Here is a 14465-nt window from a genome sequence, read left to right as displayed (position 1 = left end):
CCCCTCCGTGCGCCGCTCACGTAACCACGCCCCGGAGCGTCTTGGCTGGCTCCCGGAAAACCCTGATGTGGTGAACCTGGATCTCGTCTTGTTTCTCTAGCAACGGTCTCAGGGGCAGATGGCCACCCAGCGATTTGTCTGACTGTGTTGGGTCTGGGCCACTTGTCTCCAACTCATAAGGGCTTGCGGCCCAGTTGACCCGGTGAGTGGTTCAGGTTGGGTTACAAAATTGTTAGAACCGACCCGCTAAGGATAAGGCGAAACTACAGTCTAGTTTCCCAACTTTCACATCGAAGGCGATTCGTCCTAACTGGTGATTTGTTTCAGCCTGGAGCAGTTCCCCAGGAGATCCTGATAGAAGATCTTCCCCATCTGTCCTTTCCCCCCCGCCACCCCAGGTCATCTGGAGCCATCTGCCCCCAACCCTGGGTCATGATATGTACACAGTCTGAGTATTTAAAATCTGTTCTTTTTAGGAACCTTAAGTTTGTGGTTCCTAGAGAGTGAGCCACCCCCACCCCTCTGTTTTTTTCTTGGTAGGCTACACACGACAGCCTCTCAGATAGTGTCTTTGGAAATTGTATAAAATTCAATCCGCAACCAGGCTCCAAATAGTTTTGATATTTTGGTTTATTTTCTGTCATTCTTTTGTATATGCAGATTAATCTAGAATGTTCAATAGCATTCTTAGAAATAAGTCAGTCTTTTTAGGTGTATTTTGGGTAGCTATGTAGAGGTGTTCCTGTTGTAGAACACCAGGTTTATTAGTTTTACAGATCACTTCATCTTTACACAAAAGAAAACTGAGTCAGAGAATAGTGACTTAGTCAAGCTATCACAATTAGTAATAAAAGATTTAAGAAATATATTTCAATCCCAAACCCAGAAATTGTGCTATTGCATCATACCGTTTGATTTTTTGAGAAGATTTGTCTGTATCAACGTCTTCATTAGGTACGTAGGCATTCAGGGCACCATAAATTTACTTAGTTTTTCTTCTCAGACTTGTTATACAATCGTGTTCTAATAGTGGAAGCATGTGGATAAAATGGCAGATTAGATTACTCTTTCATAGTTTTATCATTTAAAACTTTTCATTAATTAAAAAACGGTGTCTTACTGAAGAACATTTAGAAAATACAGGGACTTGAGTGAGAGTAACCAAAAGAGAAAGTAGCGAGAGAAGGTCAGAGAGGGAACAAAGGGCCATAGAAAGAATTTTGGGTTTTACTCTTAAGGGAAACAAAACCATTGCAGGGTTTTGAAGTGACGTGCCTTATGTTTAAAGAGCTCACTCAGAGATACGAGAATAGATTATAATGGGGGATGAGGCAATGACAGAAGCAGGGAGACTTGCTTGGAGGCTACTGCAATAATGCAGGTGAGAGTTGGTGAAGGCTTGACCAGGATGGCAGCAGTGGGGATGGTGAGAAGTTGGTCAGATTCTGGATGTATTTTTAAGACAAAAACAATGAAATATGCTGATGGAATTAATGGGTGTGGACTGTAAGAGAAAAAGAGGAATCAAAATGACTGCCTTGGGATGGCCATCAATTAAGATGGGTAAGTTTCTGACTGAGGAAGATTGTTGGTAAAATAGAGTCCAGAATTCGATTTTGGACATGTGGAATAAACAGACTTATGTGTGTGCAGTGAATACGTAAGGGAAGTTTGTGTGTGTATGTGTCTGTTTGCATTATACATATGAGTCTAGAATTCAGGAAAGAGGTCTGGGCTGGAGATACAATTTTAAGAATTGTCAGCAAGAAGATAGAATTAATTTTAACTGTGGAACTAGGTGAGGTCCCAAGGAAATGAAGGTCAGCAGAGCCTGTATGTCTAGGGTCTGTATATTCTAATAAGGTGAAATAAACAAGAAGTAACCAAATAAAAAAATCCAGTGGTAACAGTTGTGAGGAGACAAATGGAGTGATGTGTTAGATTCTATCATACAGAATATTAAATAGAGTATTTCTTGGATCTGGGATGGTGTCATACAGAATATTAAACAGAGTATTTCTTGGATCTGGGAAAGATGGCCATAGAAATGGGAAATTATTTTTTCTCAATATGACTGTATCATGCAATCAAAATTTGCTGGAAAGAAATATACCATATTATCAACTGTGGGTTCTGTTCTCTTTCTTTTCTCAAATTTTCATTAATGTTAATTTTTAAGTAAAATAACTAAAAAACACAGTATATATGAGTAGGAGTAAATTTCCATGGCAGTTGATTGTGGGGGGCCAAAAAAGTCTAGAGATTTTATTTAAGTTCATATTCAAAATAATAGAACAGTGCGATATGATTGTTTAACATCTTAAGCTACTAGAGTATTATTTTACTAGAGTATTCACCACAGAGTTTTTCCGTTTATCAGAATATTTTTTATTTATCAGAATAATATTTTACCAAAGTAAAATATATCAGTCCAGCCAAGCTGTAAGCCCATTAATTCTGCACAAATCGAACACACAGGAAATAATCTATTTAGTTTTGGATTCCACATTTTTAAAAAGACATTGAACATACTAGACTATAATAAATTGAAAAATTATATTCTGTGGAGGCATTTGGGCTTTTTATTTCTTGGAGGAGAGTAGAGAGTATCTGAAGAGCTGCTATAAGGAAGAATGAGATAGATTTTTTAAAACAACTTTATTGAGGTACAGGTTTAGAACATTTTCATCCCCCTATTAAAATGCCTTCTAACCCATTTACAGTTATTGCCAGTTACATTGGTTTTTTTATTTCTACAGACATAACTATGACTGTTGTGTGGAAATTATAGAGAAGCATGTTTTAATTTCCCCCCCTTCTTTATAGGAGGAAGTTGAAGCCAAATGAATAGGGTCCTGGATTATGTACTGTGGAGCTCATAGTGCATGCTGTGGTCAGGCCAACCTAGGACTGTGCTTGTTTCCAGTCCTTGTGCTTCATGGCTCTGTTTAACCACTGTTTCTTCCTGCTACCCTTCCTGACATGCAACAAAAGCAAAAATTCTCTTTTTGCAGTTTGTTTTATTTGAATTTATTTACTCAGCTAGCCTGTTCTCAACTTATTTCTTAAATATTTTTTTCTCACTATGCCCTGTTGGAGGAACCCTCATACCCCTCAACTTTCCGTAGTGCAAGGAAACATTGTCCCACCCTTGAACTTTTATTATACTTCCTCTCTTAGTATTTTGTGAAATTTTTTTTTTTTCCAAATGGAGTTCCCCAGTAGTGTAATCATAATCTACTTTGTCCAAATACCAACATGAGGTTTCGGGGAGGGGAAAGGGACAGGGAGAGGGCAAGTACTTGAAGACTATAAATTAGTAGAGTCAATAATTAAATTTTAATTAATGTAATACAATATTTATGACACTTAAGAGAAAGGTATTAATGGCTTAATTTTAGGTGATACAAAATCTGTTCTGTGAAAACTAACCAAGGAGTGTTTTGGGCTAGAAGAAATATTTGTTGTGCTAATTTCCTTATTAAGAGGTTATGATTTTTGTGCAGATTATTTTCTGTGAATGTTTTTATTAATTTTGACTGTTTAATATCCATCTTCTGGCTCACCCCTTTTTAGTTTTTTAGGTTTATGCTTTTGAAGTTTCCAAATTGGAATAAAAATACAAACTGAAAAATGATGTCTCACAAAAGCTTTTTTTCTGAACAGAAGTATATAACTTTCTAAAATTTAAAAAGCCAATACATTTAAATAAAAAAGTTATAATTACAAATGAATTCTGATTCCTTGTTCTGAATGACTTTTCATGTCATTTGAAAACATATAGAATATGCCATGAAAATATGTTTTGTGCTATCAAGGTTATTTATATTAACTTAAAAATGCACTGTATTCTATGTTCATTTTCCAGGACACATGTACTGGTCTGACTGTTCTACTAGACTCTCCTCTTCTTAATTTTTAAAATATATTTTTTCTGTGATATAAAATCATGGCAATTCTTTTATATTTTTAGAGACAGGATGTTTATTATTAGAGACAGCGTTTCACCCAGGCTGGAGTGCAGTGGCAGATCATAGCTCACTCCTGGACTCATGCATTCTCTTGCCTTGCCCTCTCAAAGTTCTGGGATTATACAGGCATGAGTCACTGCACTGGCCTATGGCAATTCTTTATTAAAATAGTCATTACTTAACAAATCTGTTATCAAAATAAAGAGTATTTTAAAAATATAATTTCTTTATTTTGTTAATAGAGAAGAGCTTAATATATTGCAGACATTCTAAACTAAAAATAAAGTTTGTAATCACAATATGTATAAAATATTACCAATTAGAATCCTTACAATTAGATTTTCTAAAAACTGAAACTTTTTTTTTATGATTTGATTTTATATGCAGATATCTTTTTTTTCTTTTTTTTTTTGAGATGGCGGAGGCTCGCTCTGTCGCCCCGGCTGGGGTGCAGTGGCCAGATCTCAGCTCACTGCAAGCTCTGCCTCCTGGGTTCACGCCATTCTCCTGCCTCAGCCTCCCGAGTAGCTGGGACTACAGGCGCCCGCCACCGCGCCCGGCTAATTTTTTGTATTTTTAGTAGAGACGGGGTTTCACCATGGTCTCGATCTCCTGACCTTGTGATCCGCCCGCCTCGGCCTCCCAAAGTGCTGGGATTACAGGCGTGAGCCACCGCGCCTGGCCTTATATGCAGATATCTTAACAGCTGTTGTGATAATTCTGGAGTCCAGTATTCAGATTTCCATTTAATATTATAGTTCATGCTTATAAAATAAATTACTTTCATGTAGACCATCAAATCTAGTATTTTAATGTATTACTTAAAATAATGATGGTCTGTCTTCCTAGTACCTAAAAGGTTCAGCGAATAAGTTTTAAGTCTAAAGGTACACTCAGCAAAGGCTTTGAAAATTTTCTTTTCAATATTTATTATGTATCACATTTGGAAAAGAAATAAATATACAAAATAAATATTTTTTACTTCTTAATATTTAATTTAGATATATTCATGAGTTATAACCTTGTATAGTTATACTTAATGTGTTTGCCGTCAAAGTTGGGAGCAAAGATGAGGTATAACTGATGGGCATTTTATTTTATAGAAATGGTTTATATAGTGTGATTAAAATGTATGATAATTTTAAAATTAGTACTTTAGTTGATATAAACTAAGGAAAGGTTTACTGATAATGGTACTGATTTATTTTTAACTGCAGAATTTCTTTGAAACTGTAGTTGGAGCCTTGATACTTTCTGTAATGTGTTGCTATACTTAATTTGCCTTTGAACATTATATTATTATTTGAACTTGATAATTTACAGATGTGTATATACATTTCACAAAATAGTTATAAAATTATCAAAGTCTAAAATGAACAAAAGTGACTAGATTCCTCCTCTATGTGCATATTTGAAATTTGCAACAAGTGGTAAGGGGCTTTTAACTTGGTAGAGGAGGATATATCAATTGCAGTGGTTTTTAGCTTCCCTTGGTAGGCAGTAGAATCATATGGGCCCATAGCTGCAATGATATGATTCAGGGGATATGCTCTGGGGCCTGCTCATTTGAGTTATTCCAGTTTTCAGATGTACAGTATAAATAAATAATGAGAAACAAAACTGAAATGCTGCATGTGGTAGTTAAAATATGAAAAATCTCTACTTTTCCAAAATGATTGGAAAGTTTGACAGAATATGTAGCTGAATAATATGAATAACTGACACATACATTATATTCTGAATATAGAATACTAATTTTCTAATAAAAAACTTCTTTCTGTAATTTATTAATCATGTAAATCTTTCCTTTTAATAGCAATAACCAGGTATTACTATGTTCTATTTTGTAATTTGTAAAATATTAAGTTTGTTTATATACTGGCAAGTACATTTTGTTGGCAGAGGTGAATATTAATAGAGAAAATGAATATAAATTAGTATAGTATATGGGGAAGACTGCTTATAAGACTAAATTAGTGTTCATATCACATCAACTAAAAAGAAACCAGTTGAGAAGAGTTTAAAATATTGAATACATATAAAACAAAAATCAGTTAAGAGGAACTGAAAAGTATGTTTTCAGACACCTTGGATAAGATTTGGTATTGGAGAGGAATACAAGAATTGGGAGAGAGGACGACAGGTAAGAACTGAAAAAAAAAAAAACTACCTGTTGGGTACTATGCTTACTTCTTGGGTGACAAATTCATTCATACTCCAAACTGCAACATTATGCAATATACTTTTGTAACAAACCTGCACATGTACTCCATGATTCTAAAATAAAAGTTGGGAAAAAATTAACTCTGAATGTCCTAACAAATAAAGAAAGAATATATTTTGGAGTAAGATTTATTATTGCATGGTAAAGGTAACCACAGAGAGTATATGGAAAGACCTCCCTACTCTTCACTAAAGATCTGAACTACAGGTTGATGGTTAGATGCTTTATATTATAGAAGAACCTACATATAATCTGAGTAAAGTATTTATTTTTTAGAGAAACTATAGATCTTTATGGAGTCTTCTGGAATGAGATAATGATAAAATATCCCCCCCCGAAAATATTGGCGATTATAATTAAGAATTACAATTTTCTTGAAAGCTAACAATATATTTATTACTTTTCTCCTATTTACTTTGGATTAAATTTGCTCTTCTTTTTGAAGTTCTAGAAATGGCATCTTAGATGATTCATTTTAGATCTTTGCTCTTTTCTAGTATATGTATTCCGTGCTATGAATTTCCTTTTAAGCACTGCTTTTACTATATCCTACAAATTTTGCTAAATTTTACATTTTATTTTTATTAGTTCAAAATATCTTTAAATTTTTATTTACCTATGTGTTACTTAGAAGTGTGTTGTTTATAAATCTCCTAAATATTTGGAATTTTCCAGCTGTTTTATCAATAAACTAAACTGATATCTAGTTTAATTCTATTGTAGTTTGAGAGAAGATGTTGCATGGCTTCTGTTCTTTTGAATTTGATAAGACATGTTTTATGGCCCAGAATGTGGTCTGTCTTGGTGAATGAATCCTCCACGTGAGCTTGAAAAGAATGTATATTCTACTGTTGTTGGATGAATTAAAATAAAACTAGTTATTATTATTATTTTGGACAAATTATTCAACTAAGAATAAGAAAAATAAGAGAATTTTATTTTATCCTCACTTGTTCCTTTCCCAACACTTTCTTACCATAGATATGAGTATCTGACCTATATCATTTTTCTTGTTCCTTTCCCAACACTTTCTTACCATAGATATGAGTATCTGACCTATATCATTTTTCTTCTCTCAGACCTTCTTTTAACATTTCTTACAAGGCAGGTCTACCAACAACAAATTACTTCAATATTTGTCTAACAGAATTTATTTCTTTTTCACTTCTAAAGAATAATTTTGCACAATACAGTGTCCCTTGATATAGTTTTTGAAGCATGTATTTTATCTTGAATTGTTAATGGAACTAGGCATTCAATTAATTTTGTAGAACTTACTGTATTAGTCTGTTTTCATGCTACTGATAAAGACACACCCAACACTCGGTAATTTATGGAGAAAAAGAGGTTTAGTGGACTCACAGTTCCATGTGGCTGGGGAGGCCTCAGAATCATGGCAGGAGGTGGAAGGCACATCTTACATGGTGGCAGACAAGAGAAAATGAGAACCAAGTGAAAGGGTTTTCCCCTTATAAATTCTAAGTCAGTGAGTTTTTTTTCTCTTGACACTTTAAATATTTCACTCCACTGTCTTCTGCCTGCATGGTTTCTGATAAGTCAAATGTAGTTATTATCTGTGAACCTTTATAAGTAAGATTTTAAAGAAATTATTTGGCTTTTTCCAAGATTTTTTTTAACTTTTGATTTTTTGAAATTTGTGTATTAAATGCCTAGGTGTGATTTTTTTTTTCTTATATTTATTCTACATGATGTTCTCTGAGTTTCTTGAATCTGTGGCTTAGTGTCCGATGTTAGAATAAATTCTCATTCATTATTGTTTTAAATACTGCTTTTATTCCTTTCTATTTTTCCTTTTTTGGCATTTTCATTACACGTATGTTACACCTTTAGAAGTCCCATACTTCTAGAATATTACTCATTTTTTTCAGTCTTTTTTTTCTCTTTGGTTTTTAGTTTTGAATGTTTTTGTTGGTATATCCTCAAAGTCAGAGATTCTTTTATCAGTCACTTCCAGTCTACTAATGAGCCCTTCAAAGGTATTCTTCATTTCTGTTACAATGTTTTTGGTCTCTACCATTTCTTTTTTATTGTTTCTTAGAATATCTATCCCTCTACCTACATTATCCATCTGTTCTTGTATGTTGCCTACTTTTTCTATTAGAGCCATTAGCATATTAATCCTAGTTGTTTTCAATTCCCAGTCTCATATTTCCAACACCCCTGACATCTGTGTGTCTGTTCCTGATGAGTTTCTGTACTGCCTGTCTGTTGCTACAGTTTTGGGGTCAGCAGTTTACCCTATGATCTTACTTCTTTTGTGTAGCTAAGAAGAGTTGTTGATTTTCAGTTTGTTCAGCTTTTTAATGTGTTATTAGGATGGAGTGACTACTTCCAAGCTCCTTACATGCCATACTGGAAATTGCAGGTGCTTTGATACACTTTTTGAAGCATATATTTTATCTTGAATTGTTAATGAAACTAAGCATTCAATTAATTTTGTAGTGCTTACCGTATTAATCTGTTTTTGTGCTGCTGATAAAGACACACTCAACACCAGGTTATTTATAAAGAAAAAGAGGTTTAGTGGACTCACAGTTCCTTGTGGCTGGGGAGGCCTCAGAATCATGGTAGAAGGTGGAAGGCACATCTTACACAGCAGCAGACAAGAAAGAATGAGAACTAAGCAAAAGGGGTTTCCCCTTGTAAAACCATCAGCTCTTATGAGACTTATTCACTACCACAAGAACGGTATGGAGAAAACTGCCACCATCATTCAATTAATCTCCCACTCGGTCTCTCCCACAGCAAGTGGAAATTCTGGGAGCTACAATTAAGATGAGATTTGGGTGGGGAAATAGCCAAACCATATCATTAAGTGCCAAACACTGTTCTAAACCCTTTATGTTGACTCATTTAGTCCTCATAACAATTCTATGGGCTGTTGTTATTATCTTCTTTTTACAGAGGAGGAAACTGAGGTACAGGATACATAACTTCCTTGAGATCACCAACCTCAGAACAACTTATATTTCATTTCCTTTTTCTGTACTTAGTTTGTAGGGTGCTTGAAAAATAAAATGAATTTGTTGTAACCAGTAGAATGTGGCTGAGGGAATGCTTCCGTTGAACCTAAGCCTTAGGAAGTCTGACAGGTTCTGCTTTTATGCTTTGGGAGCCCTTAAGCATGTAGAAAGTCTGGCTACCCTATTTCAGACACACATGGATAGATGACATAGAGAGGACAGTTCAAGATAGAGAGGTCCTGAGACAGTATGGAAAGAAAGGCTGGTTCATCTCAGTATCCCAGCTGAACCTAACCTTCCAGCAGTTCACTGGAGGAGTGAACTGACTCATGCTCCAGCCACTGTCAGTTGGAGAACTGCTTACTTCAACTTAGTGAATACACAAAATCTTCAGAATAACAAAATGGTGGTTATTTTAAGCCAATAAGTTTTGGAGTGATTTGTTACAGTACATAAATAGCTGAAAAATAAACCTTTTTTTGTTGTTGTTTTGCAAGACATTGAGTATTAGCTGTGGAGAATTAAAAATAAAGGAATGTCCAATAGATTTCTACTGAAATGGGAGAGACTTTGTCATTTGTACTTAGAAGTCTTTTAAAGGTTCCTTCCCCATAGTTTGCTATTTCTCTGAGGAAAGGAAAAGGTAGACATGTCTATGAAACAGACATTTATTGAAATCTGACTCAGTTCTATGTCAGGTCCTATGCAAAAATTTGAAAAAACCACCTAACCGTAAAACAACTTTTCTGTTCACAGGGTACATATAATTTATTGGAAAACAGGGCCATTAAATAATAACACATATATAATCACTAAATTTGGGATGTAGGGATGTGGGGATGGAATCAGAGTCTAAATAATGACTAGGCAATGATTTGCCAAAGAAGGTTACACTGAGAGAGAAGTGTGACATCCTAAGACAGCTGGTTAGCATATTTTATTAACTAAGAAGCGAGGGTTCTTAATAGTTTGGATTGTTTTAAATTTTTGCTTTAAGTTCAGGGAGAGATGTACAGGTTTGTTACATAGGTAAACTTGTTTCAGTGTAGTGTGTTGTACAAGTAATTTAGTCACCTAGGTGTTAAGCCTAGTACTCATTAGTTATTTTTCTTAATCCTCTCTCTCCTCTCACTCTCCACCCTCCAGTAGGCCCCAGTGTGTTGTTCCCTTTTATGTGTCCATATGTTTTCATCATTTAGCTTCCACATATAAGGGAGAAAATGCAGTATTTGGTTTTTCTATCCCTGCATTTTTTTTTTTTTTTTTTGCTAAGGATAATGTCCTCCAGCTTTATCCGTGTTCCTGTAAAGGACATGATCTCATTCTTTTTTATGGCTGTATAGTATTCCATGGTGTAAATGTACCACATTTTCTGTATCCAGTCTACCATATATGGGCATTTAGGTTGATTCCATGTCTTTGCTATTGTGAATAGTGGTACAGTGAACATATGTATGCATGTATCTTTATAATAGAACAATTATTATTGCTTTAGGTATGTACCCAGTAATTGGATTGCTGGGTCAAATGTTATTTCTGTTTTTAGGTCTTTGGGAAATTGCCACACTGTCTTCCACAATGGTTGAACTAATTTACACTCCCACCAACAATGTATAAGCATTCCTTTTTCCCCACCACCTCACCAGCATCTGTTATTTTTTGACTTTTTTTTTGTTGTTTTTTAATTTTTATTTCAGTAGTTGTTGGGGTACAGGTAGTATTTTGTTACATGGATAGGTTCTTTAGTGGTGATTTCTGAGATTTGAGTGTACCTATCACCCAAGCAGTGTACACTGTATCCAGTATGTAGTCTTCTATCCCTCACGACCCTCCCAACCTTCACCCTTGAGTCCTCAAAGTACATTATATCATTCTTAGGCCTTTGCATCCTCACAGTTTAGCTCACACTTATATGTGAGAACTTATGATATTTGATTTTCCATTCCTGAGTTACTTCACTTTGAATAATAGCTTTCTAGGCTCCATCCAAGTTGCTACAGAAGACATTGTTTTGTTTTGTTCCTTTTTGTGGCTGAGTAGTATTCCATGGTGTGTGTGTGTGTGTGTGTGTGTGTGTGTGTGTGTGTATCACATTTTCTTTATCCATTAATTGGTTGATGGGTACTTAGGTTTGTTCCATATCTTTGCAATTGTGAGTTGTGCTGCTATAAACGTGTGTGCATGTGTCTTTTTTAATATAATGAATTCTTTTCCTTTGGATAGATACCCAGTAGTAGGATTGCTGGATCAAATGGTAGTTCCACCTTTAGTTCCCTAAGGAATTTCCGTACTATTTTCCATAGTTGTTATACTTGTTTACATTCCCACTAGCGGTATTCCCTTTTCACCACATCCATGACAGCATCTATTGTTTTTTGACTTTTTAATGATGGCCATTCTTGCAGAAGTAAGGTTTTAATTTACATTTTCCTGATGATTAGTGACTTTTTTTTTTTTTTTTTTGCTTATAATAGTCAATGATTAAAGCTAAAAAGTAGGCAGTTGAACAAAATGGGGGAAAAGACATTACATTAAGTAATATCAAAAAGATCTCAAATTTGAATTTAATATGTCCTTAATTAACTAGTACTTAATTCTTACAATTTTTTTTCTAATCTTTTTGATTGAAACTGAAAAGTAGACTGTTGTACAAAATGGAAAAAAACGCATTGAATTAAGTAATATCGTGAGCATTATCCCAAATTTGGTTTGTGTGAACCAATATTTCGTTTCTTCCTCAAACTCTATGTCTTATTGACAGGAAACTTTCAAGTGAGGCAAGAGTGCCAATCAAACCAGTTCCCTTATTATATATTACTCATTTTATGTAGAAAAATGTTTGGACATATTTAAGAATTTTGGTGGGAAAGGACAATGTTATTTTATCATGTTCATTATAACAGCATTTGTTAATGTCACAAAGCTACTAGCAAGGATATTCATCTAATAGCTAACATTTGAATGTCTCACATAAGAGTAGAACCTCTCATTTTGGAAAATTATCCAGTGTATCTGAGATCAGTAAGGAAAATAGAAAAAACTCCACTTTGGAATAATACCATTAGTAGTTCATTGGCATGTTCAAATGACATATAGACAGCATTCATGCAGAAGGTTTAAAATAAAAAATTATTCCTGGTGGATGAATCTATAGACATTACTAACTATATTTGATTAATAGCACTGTTGAGAATCCCTGAAAATAAATGCCAGGAAGAAGATAATATCTTCATAAAGAAATAGACTATTAGAGATTGAATAATCAATGTGAGAAATAAATTCTTTGAAATAAAAATACTTATATTTATTTATATAGCTATATATTAAATAAAATATATTATTTTGTGTACATATATAATTTGTGTACTAATGTCATGATTAACAGTATAAAATCACCTGTAGCTTTATGTGAAGAAACGAGATCTCTGAAGTTCTATGTGGATGGGTGTTGGTTTTCCAAGGACTTTTTATGCATTTGTGAGCTAAAAAAGAAATAAAAATTAAGAAAGTGAAAAGGCAAGCCACAGAATGGGAAAAAAAGTCTTTGGAAAACACATATCTGACAAAGGATTAGTATCTGAAATAATACAAATAACTCAAACTCAACAATAAGACAATACTACAATCAAAATATAATGGACAAAAGATCTGAACAGATACCTCACCAAGGAAGATATACATATGGCTAATAACGCATATGAAAGATGCTCAACATCATGTATCATTAGGGAATTGCAAATTAAAACGACCAAAATCAAAACATTGGCAACATTATATACTGGTGAGGTTGTGGAGCAATAGAATCTCTCATTCATTGCTGGTGGGAGTCCAAATGGTACAACCACATTGGAAGACAGTAGCAGATTTTTACAAAATGAAATACATTATTATATGATTCAGCAAACGAACTCCTTGGTATTTATCCAAGTAAGTTGAAAACATATCCAGACAAAAGCCTGCACATGCATTTTTATAGCACTTTTATTCATAATTGTGTAAAGTTGGAAGCAGCCAAGACACCTTAATAGGTGAATGGATAAATAAACCAAACCATGGTGCATCCATGTGATGGAATGTTATTCAGAACTTTAAAAAATGAGTTATTTTTCTAAAGACTTGCAGGAAATTTAAGCTTTCTTTAAATGGGGAAAGACTTACGTCTTTTCTATTTTGGAAGTCCAAGTGATGCGATGTGGATATTATCCTGCATCCCAGCACCAATAGAGCTTGATGAGTTTAATTTGTAAAGGTTTATTTATATCTGTCTATTCCATATCTGACTCTATATTTGGAAGACTGGTTTACTTGTAGTTGAGGCTAATCTTTCTTAAGGTGTTTGTCGATCACCTGTTGACATTATTCCTAGGCCCTTAGCCCAGAAATTCTGATACAGTAGATATGAGATGGGGCCCATGAATCTGCTTTCTAGTTAATTCATTGATACTTAGAGTTTGAGGATTCTAGTTTTAGGCCTTGGTTATGATATATAAAGTAACCAGTGTCTTGAAAGAGTACAAGAGTGTATCTGGATTTTCACATTTATTCTCATTTGAATTACACTGATTTAGTTTATCTAAACATGGTAGAAATCGATTCTTCCATTGGGGAACATTGTTGATCTTAAAACACACTTCCAAATAGACGACTTGAGCTCATACATTTCATTCTCTTCTCAGCTATCTCTGACAACCTTTTATGAAAGCTGAAATTACTCTTAATAAGTGAAAATTCATATATATGAGAAATACTGTATAAAATTATATTAAAAAGCATTGATCTAAACATTTTAGATAAATTTAAGTAGTCAAAATTTAAAGCTATTAGAATTCTGGAGCCTAATTGCCTAACTGAGTTGAATGTAAATATTGTGACAATGAATTTTCTCTTTAAGATACAAATATTATTGATAACATTTGAAGGCCTGTATAGCACCTTAATTTTATCTGGCTACATTGTTCAGCCTCTTTCACAAAGATTATCACTCTCCTGACTTGTTTATTATTCAGTGTACTTCTTTAACAGTATATTTTAACAACAATTATTATACGAGTTATACAAGGTATTGTTTGGTTTGTTTGTTGTTAGTTGTCTTGTCTAGAAGGGATGATTTTATCTCAGTTTCTTCACTGAATTCTTTAAATATTCTAGGAAAAAGGAAGTTTGTCTTCCTCTTGCTAATTAGTTTGTTCATTGGTGAGTGCAGTGATAACATTCAGATTAGCTGTTATTGAAATGTTAGACATTTAAGTTATTTTGGGATAGAAAGTTCTATAAGAATTAGTTTTT

General features: G+C 34.0%; 1 protein-coding gene across 1 annotated transcript in view; it reads left to right on the top strand.

The window, feature by feature from the left end:
• The first annotated feature begins 13 nt into the window (after window positions 1-13).
• LRRIQ3 (leucine-rich repeats and IQ motif containing 3) overlaps window positions 14-14465 on the top strand; it is a 172666-nt gene continuing 158214 nt past the window's right edge. The window contains exon 1 of the mRNA XM_011977711.1: window positions 14-202. The gene's annotated coding sequence lies outside the window, so the exon portion shown is untranslated. The remainder of the gene's footprint in view (window positions 203-14465) is intronic.

This window comes from Mandrillus leucophaeus, unplaced genomic scaffold, assembly GCF_000951045.1.
Source record: "Mandrillus leucophaeus isolate KB7577 unplaced genomic scaffold, Mleu.le_1.0 Scaffold103, whole genome shotgun sequence".
Taxonomy (NCBI): Eukaryota; Metazoa; Chordata; class Mammalia; order Primates; family Cercopithecidae; genus Mandrillus; species Mandrillus leucophaeus.
Note: the sequence above shows the minus strand (reverse complement) of the source record. Positions and strands in the feature narration are given on the sequence as shown.